This window comes from Heterocephalus glaber, unplaced genomic scaffold, assembly GCF_053883595.1.
Source record: "Heterocephalus glaber isolate CG9 unplaced genomic scaffold, H.glaber_assembly_v1.0 deba00000901, whole genome shotgun sequence".
NCBI classification, from domain to species: domain Eukaryota; kingdom Metazoa; phylum Chordata; class Mammalia; order Rodentia; family Bathyergidae; genus Heterocephalus; species Heterocephalus glaber.
In genome coordinates this window covers 11,126,287-11,153,210 of record NW_028258171.1, presented here as the reverse complement: position 1 = coordinate 11,153,210, position 26,924 = coordinate 11,126,287, and the positions used below count along the sequence as shown (strand labels likewise).

The 26,924-nt window shown below is 40.4% G+C and overlaps 1 long non-coding RNA gene across 16 annotated transcripts in view; it reads left to right on the top strand.

The window, feature by feature from the left end:
- Positions 1-26,924, top strand: part of LOC147828824 (uncharacterized) — a 557,189-nt gene that overhangs the window by 109,936 nt on the left and 420,329 nt on the right. For all 16 annotated transcript variants that reach the window (XR_015450076.1, XR_015450073.1, XR_015450071.1 and 13 more), the window contains one exon: positions 9,894-9,943. This is a non-coding gene — a long non-coding RNA (uncharacterized LOC147828824). The remainder of the gene's footprint in view (positions 1-9,893; positions 9,944-26,924) is intronic.

The following is a 26,924-nucleotide window of genomic DNA, read 5'->3' as shown; positions in this document are numbered from 1 at the left end:
TCTCAGTTCTGATAGTTATCATCCTTCTGACCTTTGCTAATCTCTCCTAGTCTATACTGGGAATAATAACATGAACTCCATCTATCTCACAGAAAGATCAAATAAGTAGATGTTCTTGAAGGCACCTTATAAAGCATAAAGCCATATATTATTGCTATGCTTCAGGCAACTTTAATTCTAGGAATGGGACAGTGGATCCAGATGGAGCCACATAAACACAGGGTTCAAGTCCAGACTGATGTAGAGGTTTACACACTGATTTTAGGCAGCCGAATGGGTATGAGGCGCCAATAACTCGGGTGCTTGATATCAAAGAATGGACTCCATCAGCCACATCAGGAGGTGATGGACAGAGCAGAAAGATTGGGCCTCAGAGAATGCAGGAGACAGAACCCAGTGGATGGGAGGGTCAGGGAGCTGCAGTGTGGGGAGATCCTGTCTGCCTGAGGGGAACTCTAGTGGTTTCCCTTTGGCTATCATTTGTTGGTCAGTAAAATTCACTAGTAGAACAAGCTCAAAAGTAGAGAGTTAAAATTACTTAATTAGCAGATGCCCAAGTGTACTAGGATATAAAGAATTAAATTATATGTTTAATTCAACTTATATTTATGGGGTGTGTTTTGAAGCCAACATAGGTCTAAAAGAGATGCACCCATCATGGATTGACATAAAGGACTTTTCTGTCAAGGAAGACAAATACCAAATGTGTATAAAAACACTATGTATTACAAGTGGAAATAAACAATCATAGCAGAAATATTAGTTGTAGCTTAAAATTGTTGAGCATATGCCATTTTCCAGGAAGCATTTTAAGCATTTTTCTTTTTCAGCTTCCAGGGATTGAATTTAGGACCTTGCACTTGCCAGGCAGGCTCAGCACCACTGAGCTATATCCCTGGCCCTTAAGCATTTTTCTTATTTAATTCCTATAACAACCCTATCAGATACTCTTATAGGTACCCTTATTTCTTTTCCACATTACAATATGGCAGTCGAGCTCTAGAAAGTACAAGTGACTTGCCAGAGGTGACACAAGCAGTGATTGGAATAACCATGGTTTGACCCTTAAGCAGATATTCCTGTCCTGTATTCCAGGCTGTGTTATAGCAGATCCTGGTAAAGTACTTGTCAGTAGAATGACCTTATTAGCTACGATGCCAATGTCAGATAAAACCATGACAAATAACCAGAATTGAGTTGAATATCATTTTAATGTATTTATAGTTACAAGGTCTATCAGATATGAAGAATATGAAAACCCCCCCCCAGGATTCCATCATATTTAAAGATATTTAAAGCTAAACAAAAACACATTTAAGATCTTAAAACCAAAGAGATTCAAATCCAAACAGGCGAAGTATTACCCCAAATGGGTTAGGAGGACTCAAGAACCACTTCTCCCTTATCTTGAAGGCCCGCCATGGACTCAGTGGGCACATCAGGAATTTGACAGGATTGGAAAATAAAAAGTTTTATGATGAAAGAGGCGAAAAGGGGAAAAAGAATTCGAGAAGATTTTAATAAACATAAAGCTATAAACTTGAAATATCTGATGGCTTTAACATTTTATTTTGGGAAACAGTGTAATAAACTAAATGCTTTGAAGGATATGAATAGTTAGGGCTAATCTTAACCACATTTTCTTTCCAGATGATAAAAGGAACTAATTATACATTAATGATTGACATTTAATTCAGCAGATTAAACCTGTGGTAAACAAACAGGTCAGATGATATTAATAGAACCTAGTATTTGCTGAGCCCATACAGAGTTGTGAGTGTCTCATTTAATAGAATAACCCTGAGTCCTATGTACTAAGTATAAGTATTTCCATTTCACATGTGATAAAAGGGATGTACAGAGGTCAGGTCATTTATGCAAGTGTACCTGTCACTTGTTAGTAGTTAGGACTGACTAGAGTCCATCCGAAGTGGAGCCACAATGGGTGTACCTAACCTTGCTAGCAGATAGACCAGGGTGGTAGTAGTCGTGGGGGGTATGGCGTGGCCCCCACTACAGGGAGGAGAATCTGGTCGCTGGTTGTTTTTAGAATTATTGATGGTAAGTAGAAAGGAGACTGACTTTAATTTGATTTTGTTATTGCTTTAAAATTTTCTACATATTTTGTACCATGTATTGTCTATACCCAAGGCAGTCAATGAAGTGAGGAAAAGAAAGTGATATGACAATAAACAGTTACTACTCTGGGCAACTGAGGCTCATTCCACTGGTGGCACTCTGGGAAACTGTGCAGACAGAGGCTGGAAAGTTACCAGCAGCTCCCATCACTCTCGAGTGGGGATCTGAGAGTCTCTGTCATGCATTTCCAGGTTGAACCTGCTTGCAGCCCCTGGCAGAGGGGGAGATGCACAGCTGCCTGATGTGGGGAGCTGGAAGCTTGTGGAGGAGGACAGTAAATTCAAGTGAACCTCAGGAGGGAGAGGCCATGTGGGATGAGGCATCAACAAGAGGCACTGCCCACAGTTTTGTTCAAAGAACATCCCGTGGATATCTGTCCAGGCAAGGTTTCATACTGAAGAATTCAGGAGCTTGGCTGTATTTTAGTGAGAGGAGCAGACTGCTTGGATTTATATCAGCATGTTGGGATCTCCATTTTGAAAGTGGTTTAAGCAAGTCAGTCTTTTGTGTTTGGATTATTGAAGGGGAGGATATTTTGTGGGCTCTGCCTTTTATCCCTTCTATTGAATCTTTTTTTTTCAAAGAACAGTAATGACCTGACCATAAATGTCAGAGGTGTTTCTCAGTTTCTAACCTCTGACCTCTGAATGGATGCGTGTACTGTTACAGCCTTCCTTCCTCCTTCCTTTCCCTTCCCTTCCCTCCTGATTTCCCCCGCTTCGCCTCTTCACCCTCACTGTCCTCAGCACTTACTTCGTTTCCAGGTCAAGGATGATAGTTGAAGTGAGGTGGGATTGGAAGCCCAAGTCAAGGTTCTGAGCAGATCTTCCACCCTGAGTTCATCTACCCTGAGTTCATTTGGTCACTATACATCACACATGACAAATCCTGGACAACTTCAGACAGAAAAAGAAAAAGAAAACAAACAAACAAACCTGTTATTTTATTAACATCTGACTCCTTTCCCTGAGAAAATTCATTGTAGTTATGAGCATTGCTTTTTGCAGTGTGTGGTTGGTGATGTTCATGGGACCAAGATAAAATTTCACATGCCCCTGTGGAGAAGGGTTGTACTAAAAAAGGTTGGTCCCAGAAGCACTATGACCATTTGGCATTGGAGCAAAGACACAACCAAATGGATCAGATGTCTGTGGCTATCTTGGTAAGGTCCACAGGCACATAGCAGGAACGGCCATATCCAAAGGAGTGAAAGATTTGATTCAGGAACTTAGAAAAGGGTTTGAGAATCGCATAAGATGTTATAACAATCTCATTAGAGGAAATCTGAATTTATACCAGATCATATTTCTTAAAAAAAGAAATTTTCAAAGGAAACTTGAAGTTTACAGTTTGACAGGCTATTTGGTACTGTAAGTTCTGTATAATTTTAACTACAACATTAACTCTAGCTGACAATTTTTTCCTTTCGCACTGAGTTTTGATATTTAGTTTCTGCTCTCTGAAGAGGAAGACAGGACAACATGACAAAGTGGATTTTAGGTGTGAATTATATTAGAGAGGCTGACTGGGGGAAGAGACTGTATACATAGATGCTACTGAAGTTCCTGATTTATGTATCCAAACTTTCAGAAAATTCACTCAGACATCATGGGCACATGGTGTAGGAACAAATGCTTCCTGTTCCAGCCAGCTTTCTTAGGACTCTGAAGACCCCAAATGCAAGATGGTGATTGGTTAGCTTGGGGTACCAGAAGGAGGGAAGGAGAGAGAAAAGGCTTGGGAGATATATTTTGGAGACAGGATAAATAAAACTTGTTGGATTAGGTGTAGGGTTGAGTGAAAGAAAACACAGGATGGATTTGGGGTTTTGATGGACAGATGTGATATGGGAGATGAGAAGAGGAAGAGTTTGCTCACTTCCTACCTGATGAAGTTTCCATGAGTATTCAGGCTTGCTTTTGTTTACTGATATTCTCAAACCTTGAATGTGTGCTTGTATGTAATAGGTGCTCAATAAATATTTGGTGAATGAATGAATAAATGTGAATAAATATTGTTGGAGGAATATCTGCTGCTAGGAGAATTTTATTCTAAGCATTCTTTTCTTAATTTGTTTTTGTCTCAGAGAGCTTTTAAAGGAAATAATGGAAGTTATGAGGCATCCTATTTCCAGGAAAGATTTTCACCCTTGCACACGTGAGTGTGTGCACTCCTACACATATAAACACACAGTGTTGCCTACAAAAGGAAGACATATGCCCGACTATGGACTCAGAGACTCATATTATTTACTATGAATGTAATTTAGGACTTATGGTTAAAGTAAGTAGCTCTTTAGTAGAAGTGATCCCAAGAATCATAATCAAACATTGAGAAGAGTGCTTGGCATGTAATAAACTGATTGTTCTTATTATCTGTGGAGCTTCTGAAATAAAATGCCCAGGTCCCACTTGGTTTAGAATCATAATTCATAGAACAGTGTTCCAGGTTTGTGAATTTTTACAGTGATCCACAGATAATTTGATATGTGACTGTGTAAGAGACCTTGGTCCTAGTGAACCTGAACAAGGTCACCTGACAGTTGTTCTCAAGGGTCACTTGAAGGAGGGAAAAGAATTACTGTGCTTACTTACAATTGAATCTTATACCCAGCTGAGAGTCATTGTTTTTTTTTTTTTGTATTAAATTCTTTTATTGGTACATTGTAGGTATACGACACAATTACATTTCTCATTGGGAATTGTACCTTTACATAATGCATCTTGGTTCTTATTTTTTTCCCATTCCTAGCCCTCCCTTCACGCCCTCCACCCTTCCCTATTTACAAAGACTTTATTTCCATTTTGTCCATTTCTCATCATTTTTCCTTTCCCTTCTTTCCTTTTCCCTGCCCCTCCCACTACCCCTACCCCTTTGGACCTTTTCTTCCTATTTTACATTATTGATTATTCATTCTAATAATTGGTACATTTTAGGTATACAATATAATGACATTCATCATTGGAAATTTGCACCTTTACAGTCTCTCTTGGTTCTTATTTTTCACCCTTGCCCAGCCCTCCCTTCAACCCCTCCAGTCCTCCCTATTTACAAAGATTTTGTTCCTATTTTTCCATTTTCTCATATTAATCCCATTGCATTCTATCCTTTCCCCTAGCCCTCCCACTTCCTTCCCCTTTGCCCCTTTTCTTCCTATTTCACATTATCTATTATACATTTAGTCCTTATTTACACTTTCAGTTTCTCATACCAGAGAAACTATTTGGTATTTACACATGTGTGTCCTATTTATTTCACTTAAGAGTATTGCCTCAATGTGCATCCACTTAGCTATAAATGTCTCTAATTTCTCATTTTTTATGGCTGAGTAGTACTCCATTTTATAAAAAAACCACATTTTCTTTATCCAGTCTCCAGTTGATGGGCATTTGGGCTGTTTCCAAGGTTTAGCTATTACAAACTGCACTGCTATGAACATGGGTGCACATATATCACTGTGGTATGATTCTTTTAATTCTTTGGGGAAGATCCCCAGCAGTGGAATAGAGGGCTCAAATGGGACTTCCAGTCCTAGTTCTTTGAGGTATCTCCATACTGATTTCCACAGTGCTTGTACCAGTCTACACTCCCACCAGCAGTGGAGCAGGGTTCCTCTTTCCCCACAGCCCCGCCAGCATTTGTTATTGGTTGATTTCATGCTAGCAGCCATTCTTTCTGGAGTGAAGTGGAATCTCAGCATTGTTTTCATTTGCATCTCTCGAATGACCAGTGATGTTGAACATTTTTTCATGTATTTATTTGCTATTTCTACTTCTTTGTCTGAGAAATGTCTGTTCATTTCAGATGCCCATTTTTGGATTGGGTCTTTAAATTTGGGAGGCCTGATCTTTTTAAGTTCTTTATGGATTCGAGATAGTAGACCTTTGTCTGAGGAAGAGCAGGTGAAGATTTTTTCCCACATTGTGGGTTGTCTCTTCACACTGCTGGTGGTTTCTCTTGGTATGCAGAAGCTTTTTAATAAGAAGAGACCCCATTTGTTGATTGTTTGTGCTAGTTCACAGGCAACTCAGGTTTTGTTCATAAAATCTTTTCCTACACCGATGTCTTCAAGGGTTCTACCTAACCTCTGTTCCAACTGGTTCAGAGTTTCTATTTTAATATTTAGATCTTTAATCCATTTTGATTTTAGTTTAGTGCATGGTGAGAGATACAGGTCTAGTTTTAATCTTTGGCAAGTTGAAGCCCAATTTTTCCAGCACCATTTATTAAAGAGGCTATCTCTCCTCCAGTGAGGGTGTTTGGCTCCTTTGTCGAAGATGAGATGGCTGAGTGTGTCTAGAGTTGTTTCTGCATCTTCTAATCTGTTCCACTGGTCCTCAAGTCTGTTTCTTTGCTAGTACCATGCTGTTTTTATCACAGTAGCTTTGTAGTAGAGTTGCAGGTTGGGGATTGTGATACCCCCTGCCATGTCTCTGTTACCTAGAATTGCTTTTGCTACTCTGGGCCTCTTCTTGCTCCAAATGAATTTTTGGATTGTTTTCTCAAGGTCTATGAAGTATGCTGCTGGAATCTCAATTGGAATTGCATTAAATCTATATAGCAGTTTTGGAAGTAAGGCCATTTTCACTATATTAATCCTTCCTACCCAGGAGCAGGGGATGTCTGTCCATTTTCTGATATCATCTTCAATCTCTGAGAGTCACTGTTAATGCTTTTGGAGTAGTAGTGTGATTTTGATAAGTTGGATAAATGATTAGACAAGAAATGCTGATGTGTAATAAAATAGGAAGAAAAAAGAGAGAACCTAAATGAAATCTGAATAAAAGACAAACCATAAGAGCAATAGAGCAATAATGGTAATGCTGAATGATTCATTCTTACAGTGATTTGATTTTACATTTTCTCTTTTAATTTTTTCCCCATTTAAAAACTGTAGCAAAATGCACATAACACAAAATTCATCATCTTTACTATGCTCAGTGGACAGCTCAGTAGTCCTCATACACTCATAATACTGTGCAATGTCATTATCCTCCATCTCTAGAATTCTTTTCATTTTGTGAAACTGAAGCTCTGTACTCCTTCAGCAATAACTTCCCCCACTCCCAAGAAATGGCCATCCTGTTTTTGTCTCTGTATGTACCTCGTGTAGGCGGAATTACACAATATTTGTGTTTTTGTTGGCTAGTTTGTTTCGATTAGTATAGTACCCTCAAGTTTCATCCTTAATATAGTAGATGTCATAATTTCCTTCTTCTTAAAGCCAAATAATATTCCCTTGCATTTATAGACCACATATTGCTTCTCTAGCAATTCTTTTTTTTCCCCAGTGCCAGGGATCAAACTCAGGACCTTGTGCTTGCCAGGAAGACGCAGCACCACTGAGCTACATCCCTGGCAAGTGATTTCCTTTTTTTCTTTTTTTCAAAGACAAAATACAGACATAGACTTTATTAAATGCTGCTCAATCCCTCAGTGAAGATCTTTCATTACAAAACAGTTTCCATACAACTGCAAGTTAAGAGATTGGAATGGAACTGTGATAAGAAAAGATGTGAGAAATACCTTACCCGGTAAAACATATAAGACCTCTACGGAGTCAACTTTCCAGTAGTGATTTTCTTTTTTAAGCACAATCTGTATTATCATTTTGAACATTGATGAGCTATACTGTATGTAGTCAGGGTTTCTAGATTTAAGAGAGAACAGACATGCTGATGAGATACTCTACGTGTAAATAACCTCATGTACTGGCTTCCCAGAAAGTTAGGGCTGAAAGTAAATGTTTAGACATTTAAATGATTTAAGGTAAGAAATAGTATTCTTACCTATTGTCTAAGTCTGCAACAAAATTTCTGCACAAGGAATCTAGGGTATACATAAGGAAGAAACTGCTGGTTGTGTCAAAACACTGGATTAAGATTTAAAGGTAGATTAGATAAGAGTCACTTAGTCTGCTAGTAAAGTAAAAAAATTTCTTCCATAATCAAAGGTTTCATTTTTAAAAAATTAATTTTATTGGTACATTTTAGGTATATAATATAATGACATTCATCATTGGAAATTTGTACCTTTATGTAATACATCTCAGTTCTTATTTTTTCCCCATTCCCCTGCCCTCCCTTCAACCCCTCCACCCTTCACTATTTACAAAGACTGTTTTCATTTTCTCATATTAATTCCATTCCCTTCTTTCCTTTCCCCTACCCCTACCAATTCCCCTTCCCCTTTTCACAAAGGTTTCATTTTTTAAAGGCAGATTACAATTCCCCATGAGGCCTTGGGTGGGTGAGTGAAGCTGACTCACTGCTTATTACATAGGTGGAACGAGAGGGTTTTTGTTTGTAATCTCCCTGTAGTGAAGCTGATGATAGGGCTGGCCGTTAAATGATGATAGTTGCTGTGTCAGAGTAACCAGCTTCCTAGTGAGGCTCTTTGAGCTGGAAGTTTTAAGTGCTCCTGCTACACAGGAAATAGAATGATGATAGAAAAAGCAGATCACCCAAATGCTTTATTTAGAATGTCATGCATTGAATAAGTCACCTTGAAAATAATTTAAGTAGATATATTCTCCGAGACTTACTATAGAAAGTGTTATTTTTTTACTTAAATTTTTAATGCTTTCTATTTCTATTAGGAAAAAATGCAATGTAAATTATAAATCAGTTGTAAGCAAATTGTACTTTTTTTTTGCAGAATCAATTTGGTATGGTGGCTTTTAGATTGGGTTCTCAGGAAGCAGACCTTGATAAGGGGCTTTAGTAAATCAAAAGATTTGTTGTGGGGGCCAGGGATTTAGCTCAGTGGTTTTGCTGCCTGTTGCACAAGCACAAGGACCTGAGTTCAATCCCTGGTCCAAAAAAAAAAAGATTTGTTGGGATAATGTTAAAGTTTGGATGGAGATTGTCCCCTAAAGCCACATGTGCTCCTCGGCAGGGCTTTTGGAAGGTGAATGAATCATGGAGGTGATATATCTGACTGATTGTTAGGAGGCAGGGTCTGGTTGGAAGAGATAGGTCACTGGGAGTGTGACCTGAAAGGGTTTATCTCCCTCTCCAGCTCCTCCCTTCTGTCTCTGTTTCCTTCCAGCCATGATGTGAGAGCTTTCTTCTGCCATACCCCTCTGCCATGCTGTGTTTCTGTCCTAAAGCCCATCTACCATGTACTGTAACTGTGAGCCCAAATAAATCTCTCCCCCTTTATGTTGTGGGTGTCAGGTATTTTGTCCCAGCACTGAGGAAAGTGACTAAGACAGGTGGCGTTCTCCACAGAAGAGGAGAAAGTAGGGTATGGCAGGGAAAAAATAATAAGAATGTGTTTTCAGATATAGGCTGGTTCACCAGCCTCACAAAGAAGCCCTGCAGTGCACATGGCAAGGTAGAGTTGATTCCACCTCAAGGCACATTCCATCTGGTCAAGTTCTGCCTCCTAGTGGCTGTGGGTGAGGCTTACTAGATTGGGCAACTCCCTTGTGGCCAAGGTCAGTTCTCCCACAAAGGGACAAGTGAGTTGTCTTCAGTCAGTATGCACAGGCAGGGAAGGACCTGCTGCCTTGTAAAGGGAGTTTTGGGGAAGCAGCAGAAGCATTCATTAAAATACACCCTATTCTCCGGCTCAGGTCTTCTTGCTTCCCACACTAAATTCACTTCATTCAGACACATCTTCAGGTCACAGTTTCTGGGAGCACTTACAAAAGGAAAGTTAATGCAATGAACCACAGTTCTTCGCTGCTGTAGTTTGTCCCAGTGGCATAATTGATAATTGTTATTTTCCTTTTCTCCCACCCTTTCCAGATTTCCCTTCTTGTTGGTGAACACTTCTGCTAGTCCAGGTGGTTTGCTTGGTAAGTTAATCCAGACCCCCTTCCTTGAGAGGCCTGAGCCCTGGACTTCTTATTCTTATTGGCCTGTGGTTACAATGGGGAAAGCCAGCCATGTGTATTGGGTCACTATTGTAAGACCGAGGGCCTTACCAAACGCTCCGAGGAGCTGACTGCAGCGATGAACACCCGGGAAGGAACTCACCGGACAAGTTGGAAAATAAAACAGACCTTTATTAGTCTGGCCAGACGGCACTCCCAAAGCAAAATAGCTTAGGGAGGCAACTGGCTCAGAGTCCAAGGCTGTTTTATAGGGGGTTGGGGGGGAGGATTTATGAAAAAAGGAACAAAGTTTAGTGGTTGACTGTCACATACTGATGGTCAGCAGACACACACACTAATGGTCACGACCATCACGTACTGATGGTGAGCAGACACACTGATGGATTGTTCTCCCGACAGTGGGCCCGGGAACATTCGTTCTCCGGACAAACAAGGGGTTGAGTAATTTACTTAGGAACTTTGTTTTGCTACAGATTTTATCTATTATCCTAGAACTAACAAGCACATTTTAACCATTAATTTTTAAATACAATAGAGGCTAGGGGAGTAATTGAATTTGGAATCATACAGTCCCACATTCCCCACTGATTTTCTGTAATCTAAGTAATCTTACGCATAAATGTAGGCATCCATTGTATACAACAGCATGATAATAATAAGCATATACATATGATTATAATGGCAATGAATAGTTGTCTTAACCATTGTAAATTGGGCAGCCATTTGGTTAGCCATTTAAACAGATCTCCACCATCCTCATCACATACTTTCTGAGCCAGATCTTCTAATTGTTCTATCTCCTCCTTAATCTTTGGACCATTATCAGTTAGATTGAAGCAACACATTTTTAATTTTCTCACAACCCTGGTGATGGAAGGGCAATAAATAGTCTATTGCAGCTCTATTATCCAAGATCGCCTGTCTCTGTTCTTGTAGCTCTTGGTTAATAAATGCCAAGGCTGATGAAGTAGCATTTAATCCTTTGACCACCTTGCATGCTAATTTTTGTACTGCCTTCTCAGCATGGACTCCTACAGAAGGCAAGGCAACAAAAGATGCTATCATAGTTATTACTTCAGCATTTGTTAACAGACCTACATCATCATCGCATCCTGGTGCAGTGTAAGGTGACCAACGTTTAGTTCTATTAGGCACAATCAAATCAGTTTTATCTGGCAATACTACAGCTAGACAACTCAAGCAGCGAGTCTCAGTTAAATTTGCTGGGATATAGTTGAAGGTTTCTCCTTCACAGGTGTAAAACCATCCTATTGGCAGGGAGATATGGCAATTGTTATATGCAATTTTTTGTTTTACATGGCAGGGCATTTCTTTTAATTGTTTCATTTTAAGACATTTAGTTGCACATCCTTCATATACAGCACATTCAGTCTTATTTGACGTGATCACTTTAGGCGTATATAATTTGACAGCATTTTTAGGCTTATGACATGTGACAGGTCCCCAATTATAACTATCTATATAAGTAAGTTTTTTTCCTGGAATATCCTTAAACAGGGTATAGGGCCGTATTAACTCTAAAGGGGTGCATATTGGGATAAGACAACTTCCCAACACATAATGGAAATTCACATCAACATTTAAACAGAATTCAGATAGATTAAGTGAGTTTGCCAAGTAAACCCATATAGTTTTTGTGTGATCTAGTCCTCCTGAGGGCAATACTGTCAGTGTCCTAGAAAATATTATCATGAAGGGGAAGCATGTCCAACTCACTCCAGTCTTAGCTTTTGGTCACCCGGTTGGCTGGTAATCTTCCATTTGTCCTTTTTGACGTCTGCAGGGGGTCCTGGTTTTAGATGGTTGCGATGTATCCAGGCAGAATGCCCAGCCACCTTTACCGCCAAAGGAGTTGACAGGACAACAGGAATTGGTCCTTTCCAGTGAGGTTCCAGGGTCTTGGAATCAAACCTGCAAATAAAAACCAAATCTCCTGGCTTATAGGGTAAAGGTTGTAAAGGTTTTTCATTTGGACTAGTCATTCTCTTTCGTAACATCTCATGTAGCTCTGACTGAAGCTGATGAACTGCTTTTAAGGATTTAAGGAGGCGAAGGTGGGAAAACTTTTTCTTTAATTCTACATCTATTAATGGAATGATTGGGGGAGATTGTCCATAAATAATCTGGAAGGGGGACAGATTGAGGGGAGGCTTGGGATTACACCTTATTCGGAGGAGGGCAAAAGGGAGAAGTTCTACCCAACCTAGTTCAGTCTCCAAGCATAATTTAGTCAAAATCTCCTTTAATGTCCTATTTGTTCTTTCTACCTGTCCTGAACTTTGAGGCCTATAGGCACAGTGTAGGTTCCACTTTATTCCAAGAATATTGCTAATTAATTTAGATATCTTAGCCGTAAAGGCTGGACCATTGTCAGACCCCAGAGCTAAGGGCAAACCAAAATGGGGAACTATTTCTGTCAGAAGCTTTTTAACTGTTACTTCAGCTGTCTCCCTCTTAGTGGGGTATGCGTCTACCCATCCTGAAAACACATCCACAAAAACTAGCAGGTATTTGTACCCATACATGCCAGGCTTCATTTCAGTAAAGTGCAATTCCCAATGCTCTCCTGGAGTTAGTCCTCTGTGTCGGACCCCAGGGGGCCTGGTTACCCGATTTGCATTTACCTTGAGGCAGGTGGGGCATCGTCTCACCATGTCCTGGGCCTTTTGGGCTAATCCCTCGCTGACAAAATGAGGTTGCAGGGCAGCCATCATCCTTTTCTCTCCGAGGTGGGTGGACTCATGTAATTCTCGCAGCAACGTATCTGCTACAGCGGCTGGGAGCACCACCTTTCCATCTTTAGTCATCCACCATCCATGTTCTCCTCAAGTCCAATGTTTCCTGTTCATTTCTTTTATTTCTTTATCTGTGTATTCCGGTTTCTCTGGGAGCACCGGCCTGGGAAGCAGAACCATTTGTCTCCCCACTGATTTTTGGGCAGCTTGTTTGGCTGCCTGGTCAGCAGCATTATTACCAATTGTTTCGGGGCTAAGCCCCTTCTGGTGCCCACGGCAATGGATGATGGTGACCTCTTGAGGTAACCAGATTGTTTGTAGCAATGCCAATATCTCAGTCTTATTTTTGATTTCTTTTCCTTCAGAGGTCAACAGTCCTCTATTTTGATAAATTTCCCCATGTACATGGGCAGTGGCAAAAGCATAACAACTATCAGTGAATGTATTTATCCTTTTTCCTTTTCCCAATTCCAGAGCCTTGGTCAAGGCAATCAGCTCAGCTCTCTGAGCTGAAGTCCCTTGAGGTAGCCCCTGTTCCCATTTTACCTGTTGGTCCTGGTTGACTACCACCACTCCAGCATATCGTACACCATCCAGAATGAAACTGCACCCATCAGTATAGAAAGTTATCTCTGTGTGGGGGAGGGCTTGGTCTGTTAGGTCCGGACGCCCTCCCCTCAAATTCTCAACAGTCTCAAGACAATCATGGATGGGCATTTGTTCGTCAGATTCTGGGAGTAGAGTAGCTGGATTGAGGCTAGTGGTGGTGGCAAACTTAATGCGTGGCTGTTCTAATAAGAGTCCTTGATATCGTAACAGTCTGGCATTAGACAGCCATTTGCTAGGTGAGCTATTCAACAAGGGCTCAATGGCATGGGGAGTGATCAAAGTTAAATCCTGTCCAAAGGTCAATTTGTCAGCCTCTCGGGTTAAAACAGCTGCTGCTGCTACTGTCCTCAAACAAGTAGGCCACCCTCAGGCCACTGGGTCGAGCCTTTTTGAGAGGTATGCCACAGGCCACTTCCATGGCCCCAAAAGCTGAGTAATCACTCCCTTAGCTACCCCATTTTTCTCTGCCACATACAGGGTAAAGGGTTTGTTCAAGTCTGGCAATGCCAGGGCTGGTGCCGATGCAAGTGCAGTCTTAAGCAATTGAAATGCCTGCTGGCAAGCCTCAGTCCATTTGAGGGGTGTATTTCCTCCCGCCGTGGCCTCATGTAGGGGTTTGGCAATCTCAGCAAAGCCAGGAATCCAAATCCTGCAATAGCCAATTGCCCCTAGGAACTCTCGCACCTGTTTCTTTGAGCCTAGCTTCAGAATCTGGAGAATTGCGGATACTCTTGATTCTGCCAGCCTCCTCTTTCCCTTTTCAAGAATATAGCCCAAGTAGGTTACCTTGGTCTGGCAGAGCTGAGCTTTTTTCCAGGACCCCCGATATCCCAGTTCCTGGAGGGCTTCCAGGAGGCCCTCGGTGGCTGCAATGCATTCTTTATTGGTCAAAGTTGCCACCAGGAGGTCATCGACATACTGAAGAATAGTCGCCTGGGGAAACATTTTTCTTACCTCTTGCAGATCTTTGCTGAGAGCTTCCCTGAACAGAGTGGGGGAGTTTTTGAATCCCTGCAGCAACCAGGTCCATGTCAGTTGTCCAGTAGTTCTGGTGTCTGGGTCAGTCCATTCAAAGGCAAAGAGGGGCTGACTCACAGGTGCTAGAGGCAGACTGAAAAATGCATCCTTGAGGTCTGATACTGAGTACCACACATGATCAGGAGGGATGAGACTCAACAGAGTATAGGGGTTTCGTACCATTGGGTAAACGGTCTCCACCCAGCTGTTTACTTCCTGCAAATCCTGTACCAGTCTGAAGTCTGAGGTGCCAGGCTTCCTCACAGGAAGCAGGGGTGTATTCCATGTTGACTGGCAAGGGACCAGGATGCTGGCTTCCTGGAGTTGGTGGATATGTTTGGATATCCCCACTTTGGCCTCCAGTTGGAGGGGGTTCTGATGTACATGGGTGGGGGTGGCAGAGGCCAGCAATTGAACCACCACAGGAGTATGGTGTTTGGCCAGACTGGGTGGATTTGTTTCAGCTCATACTCGGGGAAACTTTTTCTTAAGATAGTCCCATTTTTGTTCAGGAGGTTCTGAGCCCTCTTTTAACAATTTGAATTCATCTTCAAGGGGAACCGTTACCATAATGGCAGAGGGTGGGTTAAATTTGAAAGTCCCTCCCTCAGGCTCAAAGGAAATAACAGCCCCCAATTTTCATAGCAGATCTCTCCCTAGTAGCAGGTAAGGGCATTCCGGGATAACTAAAAAAGAATGAGTAACAGTGCCTTTTCCCAGATTTACAGTTCTTTTAGTGGTCCAAGGATAAGAGGCCGACTTCCCTGTGGCCCCAGTGATGGAGGACTTTAGGGAAGAAAGAGCGCCAAGGAGGGTCTTCAAGACAGAATAGGCTGTTCCAGTGTCCACAAGGAATTGGACATCTGTTCCCCCTATTTCTAAAGTTACCATAGGCTCATTGGGGTCAAGCAGCCATGAGCCCTGGCCCTGTCAATCCTCTTCTTCCACCAAGAGAACTCCATCTCTTTTCTTTTTGGTCTCCTTCTGTCTCTTTCTTTTTAACTTTTCACAATCCTTTTTATAATGGCCCTTCTCCTTGCAATATGCACATTGGTCCTTTTCTAGTAAGGGCCATACTTTATTTTTATCTTCCTTTTTGTTTTTTCCTTCCTTCTGGACAAAACCTCCATCTGCCAAGGCAGCAATGTTTGCCTTTCCTATCTTTTTGGCCATTCTATCCTCAAAAAGATCTCTGTTGTTAAACACCTTCATTGCCACACTCATCAACTTTTCTCTATTTTCTCCCTCAAACCCCTCCATTCGCTGCAATTTCTTTCTTATATCTGGGGCCGACTGAGTAACAAAAGCCAAATTAATTGCCTGTCAATTTGCAGGGGCATCTGGGTCAATTGGAGTATACATACAGTATGCTTCCAACAGATGGTCCAGAAAGGCAGAAGGGGATTCCTCAGGTCCTTGAAGGACCTCGCTTACCTTACTCAAATTGGTAGGCTTTTGAGTGGCTCCCCTCAAGCCAGCTAGGAGATGCTGATGGTAGTTGTGGAGAGCTTCTCTCCCGCCCGAGGAATTAGCTTGCCATGGGATGGGTGGATGGAAGTTGCGCCTCAATACGGGCCCACTCTTCATCGAGAGGGCCCTCTGATCCTCCTAACACCGATTTTATGGCCTGTCCTTGAATTCTTTCTCTTTCTTTGGAGGTAAAAAGGGCTTGGAGAAGTTGCTGGCAATCATCCCAGGTTGGGTCATGGGTATGAAAAACAGATTCTAGGAGGGAGATCAAAGCTTGGAGTTTTTCTGAAAAAGGGGGATTTTGATGTTTCCAATTATACAAATCACTGGCAGAGAAAGGGATATAGACAAAATGACCCTGTTCTATTTCCCTAAGAGGCAGAAGAGGAACTGAATTAGTCCCTTCAGTAGGAGCCCTGCTGGGACCATAAGTGGCTCCTGTTTGCGTGTGAGAAGGGGAGGTTACAGAATCTGGAGATTTTTCTTCTTCAGGAAGAGGAGGATAGAAGGGGTTCCAAGATCTGGGGCCAATTTTATCAGAGGAGGGTGATGGCTCCACATAAGGTGGAGGTCTTATTTCAAGATCTAAGGGGTCAGGATCTTGCGAGAGCACTGGCTTGGGAGCTCAGGCTTTTGCCTCTTGAGGTATACTTGGGGTCATAACCAAAATGCGAGAGCTTGTTTGTAGGGAACAATGCTGCAACCAAGCCGGAGGCTCCTGACAAGCCTGAACCCAGATATTTATATATGGAAACTGATCAGGATGGCTAGGGTGTCCAGTGACCTTTTTCCATACCGCCTGGCAGAGGCTCGGATCAAAGGAGCCCTCTGCTGGCCATCCAACTCCAAAGGCCGGCCACTCCAATTGACACAGGGAGCGAAGTTTTCCACGAGAAAATTTAACCCCATATTCGTCCTCCTGCTCGGGGGAAAAAGCCAATTTAAAATTAGAAAACAATCCAACGGAGTATTCTTGGAGCTGGATCCTCCCATCTCTGCCCTTGATGGTTTGGAAAAGAAGTAAACACAAAATGGACAGGACATTAACATATGACAAGATGAACGGGCGCCGCAACAGAACCGAAACTAAATCTTCCCTTGTTCCTCGTCAGGAACCTTGTGGTTAGGGGAGGCTTACCGGCTAGTCAGCCACCTCACTCCTAACAACAAACGGTTGCAACCGGCCAAAAACTTACCTCCGGAGGTTTTTCTGAGGTCTGTGCCTATGAGTCTCCTGCTGGATCCTGCCACAGAGTCTTGGCTGAACCGGGGTTCCTTACCCGGGGATCTCGCTGGGGCCTCCAAAATGTAAGACCGAGGGCCTTACCAAATGCTCCGAGGAGCTGACTGCAGCGACGAACACCCGGGAAGGAACATACCAGACAAGTTGGAAAATAAAACAGACCTTTATTAGTCTGGCCAGACAGCACTCTCAAAGCAAAATAGCTTAGAGAGGCAACTGGCTCAGAGTCCGAGGCTGTTTTATAGGGGGTTGAGGGGGAGGTTAACATGTAGATTTATGAAAAAATGAACAAAGGTTAGTGGTTGACTGTCACGTACTGATGGTCAGCAGACACACACACTAATGGTCACGACCATCACGTACTGATGGTGAGCAGACACACTGATGGATTGTTCTCCCGACAGTGGGCCCGGGAACGTTCATTCTCCGGACAAACAAGGGGTTGAGTAATTTACTTAGGAACTTTGTTTTGCTACAGATTTTATCTATTATCCTAGAACTAACAAGCACATTTTAACCATTAATTTTTAAATACAATAGAGGCTAGGGGAGTAATTGAATTTGGAATCATATAGTCCCACACTATAATGCCCAGCATGCATCTTCAGCAGCTCTATGTCCTGATGATGATCATGATGCCAATTTCCCTTCAAGTATAGTAGCTCCCCCCTCCCCACCCTGCTGCAGTATTCTATGAAGATCCCAATGATATCCAGCACCTATAACTTTCAGTTTAGTGGAACCTTTACTTTTTTCCCTGGGGGAAGGGTACTTCCTCTGGAAACCAAGACCTTTTGACCCACAAAGACTAAAGTTGTGGAGTAGAGAAGCAAACATTCCTTATGAGGGTTGGCAGAAATCCATATTCCAGGTACAGGCTTGCCTTTAGCACCATTTTCAGAGGACTCACAATGTGCCTGATAGATCAACACAAGATCCTGCTTACCATCACCTTAGACTAAGAGAAAGTTTTAGGATGGGGCCTGCTCACCAGAAAAAGCAAAAACCCAAACCCAAAACCCAAAACCAAAAAACCACATCTGGTGTCAGAAATGTTGTGTTGAGTGACTGTTTAGGACAGTAGAGAAAAAATAGTATCATTTCTAGTCAGGATGAAATGTTTCTCTTTCCAGGATGGAAAGGATCCAGTGCAATCAATTTGCCACCAAGTAGCTGGCGAGCAAGAGGGCTGTTTTCATCTTAAGGGCTCAGTGTTGTTTTCTCCAGCTGGCAGGTCAGATATTTTGTGGCAGCAGTTACTTGAGAGGGAGCTCATCCTGTGGACCCAAGAATAGTCTCTAGCTTTGCGAAGGACACTATGTCTTCATGAGAATGGTATGTACCTACTGAGATGTTTGAAGACAGAGCCTGGTTGATAGTCATTGGTTGAATCTTCTGTTCTACTTGGTTGCTCCATGTCTTTTCTAAAGTGTTTTGTTTGGTCATTCAAAGATCCTTATGCTTTATGCCCATTCCCAGGGGTCCATTGACTTACTTCTTCCCTAAACCCCCTTATCCCTAATCTTCCAATCTTGCTAATTCTATGTCTCTGACCAGCCACTTATGAGTCTATGTATATCTTTGTACCAAGCCCACCCTGTCTCCACACAACATAGGTGGCTGGGTGTTCTGTCTATTGGGAGAATTCCTCCTTGCTACTAGTTTTGAGCCTACCTGGGTAAAGCAGTGTAGGGCTACAGCAGCAGTTCGTATCTACTGGTGCCCACACAGACCTACCTGTTACTTAAGCAGGGGAAGTTTCATCCTCTATTCAATGGTGATACGGAATCTGTAGATTTCCTATGAGGTGAAGGGAAAGCACCACAGCAGTAGTAGGAGGTGAGGTGGAGATCTGGGGCATCTGTTAGGAGCTAGAGCCTTATTTTAAATGTGCTGCTTTCTTCTATTATGAGTTGTTGATTTTTGGTAACTTGAATGGAATGAAAGTGAGGAAAGTAATGGAGTAAACTATGTGGACATCTAGGAGAAAAAATGCAGTCATGAAAAAAAAGGAATGAAGAAGATGGAATAATCTGCAAAATATTTATTAGGTTAAGGAAAGAAAAGCAAGAAGTAAATAGAAACTGTTTGAAACTGATAAATGAGGGAATAATTGATAAATGAGATAAATAATTGATAAATTGATAAACTGATAAATGAGGGAATAAATGAGGGAATAATAAATGAGGCATAATTTGCCATTTAGATAGATGGTGACAACCACCAAAGGAACTAAAAGCAGTGACTGATAAAGCGAGTTTATCTGAGAAGAGAGATTGGTAGGTCACAAAAAGAAGCAGGACCTGCTACTTTTCATTTAAGCAACTTCTGTCCTTTTTCACTTTTGTTTTTTTCTTTTTCTATTCCCTTTGGGCATGGAGTAAAGTCAGAGGAATGTGTAACAGGGACTGGCGGGGAGGGGAGCATCAGAAGGTGACATGTCTTGGATAGTGTGTGAGGTACGAAGCCTGGTCGGCTTCTCTGGTGCTCACAGTAGACATCCTGGCCTCATCTCTGTTTCAGATCAGCTACTCTTCCAGTATTCCATCATAGCTGTTAGGATCTCTGGTAGCTCTTGGTGCCTTTTTCACAGTCTGTTCCTTGTAGAGTGGTCTAGATGGATCTTGCAGTGATGGCTTTAGTGATTTGCTGTGTTGGGAGAAGAAGGCATCATGCCTTCAGGAACCCCATGGTGTCCGAGAAGTGTGGAAGCACTGGGGAGTACAGTACAGAGGCTGGAATGTGGAAGAGGAGCTTGCAGTTACTCAAAGGTAAAGCACTGTGCATGTGGGTGTGTTGGAACGTTGATGTAGGATGCCTCTTCCTGCAGCCTTTGCTTTGCTGGCTCCATATTATTGTTGAGGCCTCAGACTCTCATGACCACTGATCTAAAGTTGGTTACCTTTCTCCTCTGTCTACCCATTCATCTCCATCTCTGTCCCTTATTTCTTTCATCGTGTCTCCATTCATATTTATTTTTCTGTTTATGTATTTGCATCCACCTACTGCAACAGAATTTAAGCTTTACTTAGGGATGCTCATTTACTTAGTAAACACTTGTTGAATGCAAATTTGAGCAAATTACTTGTTTTTCTTGTACCTTCCTTTACTCATTTATGAAATGCAAACAGCTTAAAAGCATTGGAAATATTTGCATTAAATTATTAAATGTTGGTCTCATTTTATATTACTTGCATGATTTATTCATAATGGAATGATTCAGACAATCTAGAATGAGTGTGTTCTAAAAAGTTATACATTTGAAACAGTGAAACTCAATTTAGAGTTACTACACATGTGCTTGAAAATGTGTATATGCAAATGTGTATATGTAACAGTGAACCTCAAATAACAGCTTAAACAATGTAGATCACTTTTTTTCATGTTGAAGTGTAAAGAGAAGTGGTTCAGGTTGGTGGCCCAAGGATTTAGATATCCAGGCTTCTTTTTTGACTCTAGTATGAGCTTGAGCTGCCTTCTTTTTTCTTTTTTTTTCTTTTTTTGAGTCAGGGTCTTGCTATACAGGGCAGGCTGGCCTTGAACTTGCTATGTATCCCAGACTAGCTTTGAACTTACAGCGATCCTCCTGCTTCAGCCTCAAGAGTGCTGGAACTACAGGAGTGCACCACCATGCCTGGCTGGGCTGCCTTCTTCAGGCCACTTTGTGGTCTCAGACAGGGCTCCTCATTCAGCTATCACATTTCCACCAGCCAGCAGGACAAGGGGAAGTGGAAGGTTGTACCTTCTTCCTCCAAGTACACTTAGAAGTTTCATCTAATATCTTTCCTCACATTTTATCATTCAGAACCTAAGTCATGCTGGTACACTACTCTCCAGTGATGGCTGGCAAATATAGTTTTTTATTCTGAGCTGCATGGACCTACTTAAAAAGAGGGGTTCTTTTATATAAAAGAAGTGGAGAATGGCTGGGAAGGACAACTTGTGGTGTGTGCCACACTGCATGTCTATGATCATCTTTTTAGCAGTCTCTTTTTGCTTTATGCAAACAGTTTTGGGTATACTGGGAATTCTTTATGACTACTCTGCTACTTAAAAAATAAACTGTACAAGAACACTGAAATTGCCATGTGTACCTTATAGTGTTGATTTTATTTTAGAGCCTGTATTATATTTTGTTTGACAGTATACACTGTAGATGTAATATCAATCAAAGTGTAGTTGAACCATTTTTATTCTTGGAAGTTAATATTGAAGAAAAGTGTTTTTTCCTGCACATTTGCAAGGTTAGGAATGTTAATCAGGATAGGCTTGTATTATCCCATACTAATTTTTTAAATTATAGAAATCATATTACTACCTTACTTTCCATTATAAACCACAGGGTTGCTGGGTTACCTTAAACTCACTTTTCTCTTATTATTAAAATGACAATGAAAATAACTAAGTTTGGTTATATTCCTCTACAATTTTTCTTCACTGTGGCAAATTAACTATGGTTTCAACTGTATTTCGCTGTCACCGAGAGAATTTGAAGAGTCTGAAGTAATCATTGCATGGTCATGGAGGGAGTGATGGACAATGTCTTGGTTCCTAGGAGCACCTCCTGCTCTCTGTAGCGGTGACACAGGGTCGACAGCAATTCCCAGCTCCTGGCACCTGACTCCCTAAGGGAATCTCAAAAGGGAAGTGTGGAATTTTGAAAGCATCCTCATCAGAATGTAGCTTCTAGGAGGTGTGTAGAAAACCCTATTTTAAAAATACAAATAATAAAAGCTAAAACATAATCAAACATTTCTTGGTTTGATGAGGGAATGTTTCTTTATTCCCATCAGTGATTCTTGCTGGGGAGCTTGAGATTTTACATTACAGGAAGTGGGGATGGGATAAGGGCTTAAAAGGAATTAATTTAGTCTTTTGTCATCTTGGTATTGATTAAAATAATTACTGATCTCTGTTAAGAGTTTTTTTTTGTACTGTCAAAAAGCCAAGTGGTTTAAAATATTTTTAGTTTTTTTTTTCCCCATTAACTTTATTGGTACATTTTAGGTATAAAATACAGTTACATTCATCATTGGGATCTTGTACCATTACATGAGTCTCTTGGTTCTTATTTGTTTTCCCCTTCCCTTGCCCTCCCTTCACCCCCTCCACCCTTCCCTATTTGCAAAGACTTTGTTTCCATTTTTTTCCTCTTCTCATATTTTTTTCTTTCCCTTTTTTCCCTTCCCCTACCCCTCCCAATTCCCCTGCTCTTTTAGACCTTTTCTTCCTGTTACACAATATCAGTTATACATTTTTAAAATTACAATATTAAGATCTAGGAGACATTACCACAGATTTTACAGAATTTAAAAGGATATAGAAAGCATACTACAAAAATCTTTTTTTGAAATAAATTTGACAACTTCTAAGAAGTAGCTTAGAAGACAATTAATGCAACTAACTCTGGAGGAAATATAAAATTTGAATAGCACCTATTAAAGAAAGTATATTCCTAGCTTGAAAACCTACCTATATGACAACAGCAGGCTCATAAACATTTTAACTGATAAATTATATCAAACATTTAAAGCAGAAAAAAGAAGGAACACTTCTCCCCTCATTTTAGGAATTCAACATTGTGCTAATCCTAAAATTGGATAAAGATAATAGTAGAAAAAAGTATGAACATAGATAGAAATTTGTTTAACAAAACAAACTCTTAGAAGTCAGATCTGGCAGTATGTAGAAAGTGGTTTTATTATAGGGATGGCAGTGTTGGTTCAGCATTGGAAGATCCACCCCCAAAAGTAATCATTTTAACAGAGGAAAGGAGAAACCCATATGATCCTGTCACTAGTTGGAGAAAGAGTATTAGACTAAATTCCACAGCTGTTCATGGTAAAATCTATCAGGAGACTAGAAGTAGAACAGAACCTTCTCAACAGATCAAAGACATGTACTCCATACTTCCAACAAAAACTCTTTCTATGAGTGGAGACGATACAATGCTTTCTCCCTAAAGTGGGGAACAAGGGCATATATGCCTACTCTTCATCTGTCCATTAAACTTTGAAACATAGGTCTAAACCAAAACAGTCTGGCAATAAAATGACACAACTAGAATAGGATTGGCATGGCAGAAGCAAAATCTTTATATGTAGATGAAATGATCATCTACAGAGAAAATACTAAGAAATCTCTAGGAGCCACTAGAACTTGTACTTGAATTTAGCAGGATTAGAAAACACAAGGTATATATAAAAATTCAGGTCTGTGTATACTTGCTATAAATGGCGAACTGGATATTGAAATTTAAAAGTTATGTAGGAGTACAAAGGACCCAGAAAAGCCAAAAACAAAAACAAAAACAGTGTTGGAAGACATTTAGCACCCAATTTTAAGACTTCTTCTAAAGCTACAGTAATCAAGGCAGTGTTGGTGTAAGGAAAGACATATAGATCATTTGAATAAAATAGAGAATCTAGAAATAGAACCACACATATATGGTCCACTGAGCTTTGAAAGATTATTTAACATTAGTATTTTATAGAATATAAACTTGATTCAAGAGCCGAGGAAGAGATAGTGTCTTCAGCAAACGGCACTAAAACACCTGGTATCTGTATATAAAAATTAACCTCAACCCTTTTTTCCGTACATGAAAATAACTTGAAGGGATCTATGAACCTAAATAAGAAAGCCTAAAAGTATAAAACTTTAAGAAGAAATTATAAGGGAAAATATTTATGAATTCAGGGTAGGCAAGAACTACCTAGGATACAAAAACCATGATGTATAAAAGAAAAAAAATTGATAAATGAGATTCCATCAAAATTTAGAACTTTAAATGACATCATTAAAATGAAAAGTAGTCCTTAAACAGACCATATTTACAATGCATATAACCTATGAGCAGAATATATAAAGAATTCTTAGAGCTCATTAATAGACAACACAATTAAAATGTAGACATAAGAAGATGATAAATAGCCAGTACAGCACAAGGAATGGTGTGCAATTCTAGAATCAGAAAAATACTAATCACTACAATAATAAGATTGAATTATACACTCATTAGGGAGATGAAGTCAAAAGTTTTAAAAGCCTTGTCATGACTTTTTCTTTTTTGTTGGATTCTCCCCCTTTGCATTTAATTTGTCATGCCCAATGGATTCATTCTGCTGGGTTTCCCGGGGTTGTGATCCTCATTGTCTTTTCCTAAGGTATTGTCCAAAATTTTTTGGAGTGCTGGTTTGGTATTCATGAAGTTCCTGAGGTGCTCTTTACCATGAAAGTATCTTATTTCTCCATCAATTTTGAAAGATAGTTTTGCAGGGTATATCAATCTGGGTTGGAGGCTGTTTTCCTTTAGGGCTTGAAATACATCACTCCAAGCTCTTCTTGCCTTGAGGGTTTGCATTGAGAAGTCTGCTGTGATTCTGATGGGCTTTCCTTTGTATGTGATTTGTTTCTTTTCTCTCACTGCTTGTAGAATTTTATTCTTCTGTTGGATTTCTGGAATCCTAACTATTATATGCCTATGTGTAGATTTTTTTTTTGGTTAAGGCTAGCTGGAGTCCTATATGCCTCACTTATCTGTATGTCAAGTTCTTTTCCCCTCCTTGGGAAGTTTTCTGCCATCACTTCTGTGAACAGTTTTTTATGTCATCTGCACTCTCTCCTCTTTCTTCATTGACTCCAGTCAGTCTTATGTTATTCTTCTTTGCATCATCTAGCAGCTGCTGGATTGATTTCTCATGTTCCCTTACAATTTTAAAGCAATTTTTCTTTTCCCCTTCACTAATTGCAATCCTATCTTATATATCTGAAATTCTATCCTCACAGTGGTTCATTCTGCTGTGCAGACTTTTGATGGGGTTTTTAATCTCTTGGAAATCTGTATCTGTTTTATGGATTCCATTTGTTTCCTATGTTGGGATTTCATCATGTTCCTCAGGTCCTCTATTTTTTTATGTGTCCTCTCTAGATTTATTAATCATATCTTGCACCATGAGCAAAATCTTTGCTGTTACCTGAGTAATTATTTCTGATTTCATTTTTCCCAGATCCTCTTTTGTTGCCAGTTCAGAGAGTCCAGGTGGTTGAGTATCAGAGTGTTCCATCTCATTTCCCTTTGGGGTTGCTGTAGGTGACCTGGAAGTCTGTTTTTGAGGCTTGTTTATGTGTCTTCTCATTTCCAAGGGGCGGGGGGTGGTGGTGGTGGTGCTTCTGGCATGTGGCTCACCTTGTCTGGCCTAGGAGCTTGGGATGGCAGTGGGGGAGCTTCCTTCCGGGTGCTGGAACTGGCTCAGCTTCTCTGTCCTAGGAGCTTGTGATGGCAGCGGGGGAGCTTCCTTCCAGGTGCTCAAAATTTTTTTAGTTTTATTCAAGTTTTCTAAAATGATATTCTTTGTCTCCTTCTGTGTTCTTAGCATTTGGAAATGATGAGGTTCTTACCTTCCGTGGAGGGTTGTTCACTTCTGTGAAAGGCTTTTCCCCTGATAGTGTTTCAAAACCATGTCTTTCATGATGCCTTCATGATTTTACTGTTTTTTTTTCTTCAACTGCACTTCCCTTTTTAATCTTTGTATTAATTTAAAGAAATGTTTTATCAGTAGTATAAGTAAAGATTATATCACTATTATAAATTTCTTATCATATAGAAGATAACAATAATAAATAAAATGAAAAACTCTATGTTAATATTAAATAGGTACAAAAAAACCAATAATCTCAAATTATAAATGTTATTGATTTACAAAATACATACCTAAAAATGAATTCCTTGAGGAGAAGAATAAAATTGTTTGACTATTCAATAACAAGTGGATGGGCTTAATATGTAGTAGGAGAAAGAGCAAGTTCTACTTCAATATTGTTGTTGTTGTTTTTATTATGTATGGTACTCGAATTGAACTCAGAGCCTCACCTAGGCTGGGCAAGTGTTCTACCATGGAGTTACATTTTTAGCCCTTTAATTTTAATTTTGAGATAGGGTTTCTCTAAGTTGCCCAGGCTAGCCTCAAACTCAAACCTCCTGCCCCATGATTACTTTTTGATTTTGGTGTTACTTACTACTGAGAGTTTCACTCACATGGGTATATGGTCATAGGGCCAAGGACAATTAATATCCTGATCTGATAAAATCATGCTCATTTGTACACTAAAGGAGAGCTCAGTGGCATGTGTGGGATGTGGTAAATGAGGAAGTGTGTTAGAGACCTAGCCCACCATCATTAGTTGTGCTTCCAGTGAAGTGGTTCAGTCACTAAAGCTTTGAAGCATTGATACCTACTCAGGGCATAATGCCCCATTCAGTTGGTTCACTGCAGTTAACAACAACCAAGTCATTTTTTAAGCCATGGTATCCTGAGGTGAGTTACACTTGTTACGTATTTTTCTAAGGTGCAGCATAACAAATATACTGCTATTAGAAATGTTTGCTTATGTAACTCAGAACTTACTAGCATGATAAGGGGACATCCATCTCATTATATTGCTTCTGAAGGAAGAAGGCCACATGCATTTGGCTTTGGTAACAATCCGTTTGTAGAAGAGCATTGAGTTAAGAAACTATTAAGAAATTTTCATCTGCAGTACAAGGCATATATTTGCATTTTTGCATGTGATAAAATTCAAAGATATTTCAGAAAAATAAAATTCTGGGCTCCATCCCTAAAATATTTCCTCCAAGTTATGTTTATCCTGAATGCAGAGTCAGATCACACATTAATATTTGATGAAGGAGTGGAAGTGATTCCTGTATCTGCACAAATTTTTTTTAAAGAAATAAGTGATTATAAATCTGGAATTAGGGAGCAGATTTTATGGAGTGGTAACAGTCTTTCAAGGTCACAAAAAGACTTCAAAACTCTCTGATTTGCAGCTCATTTTGCTGTTTGTA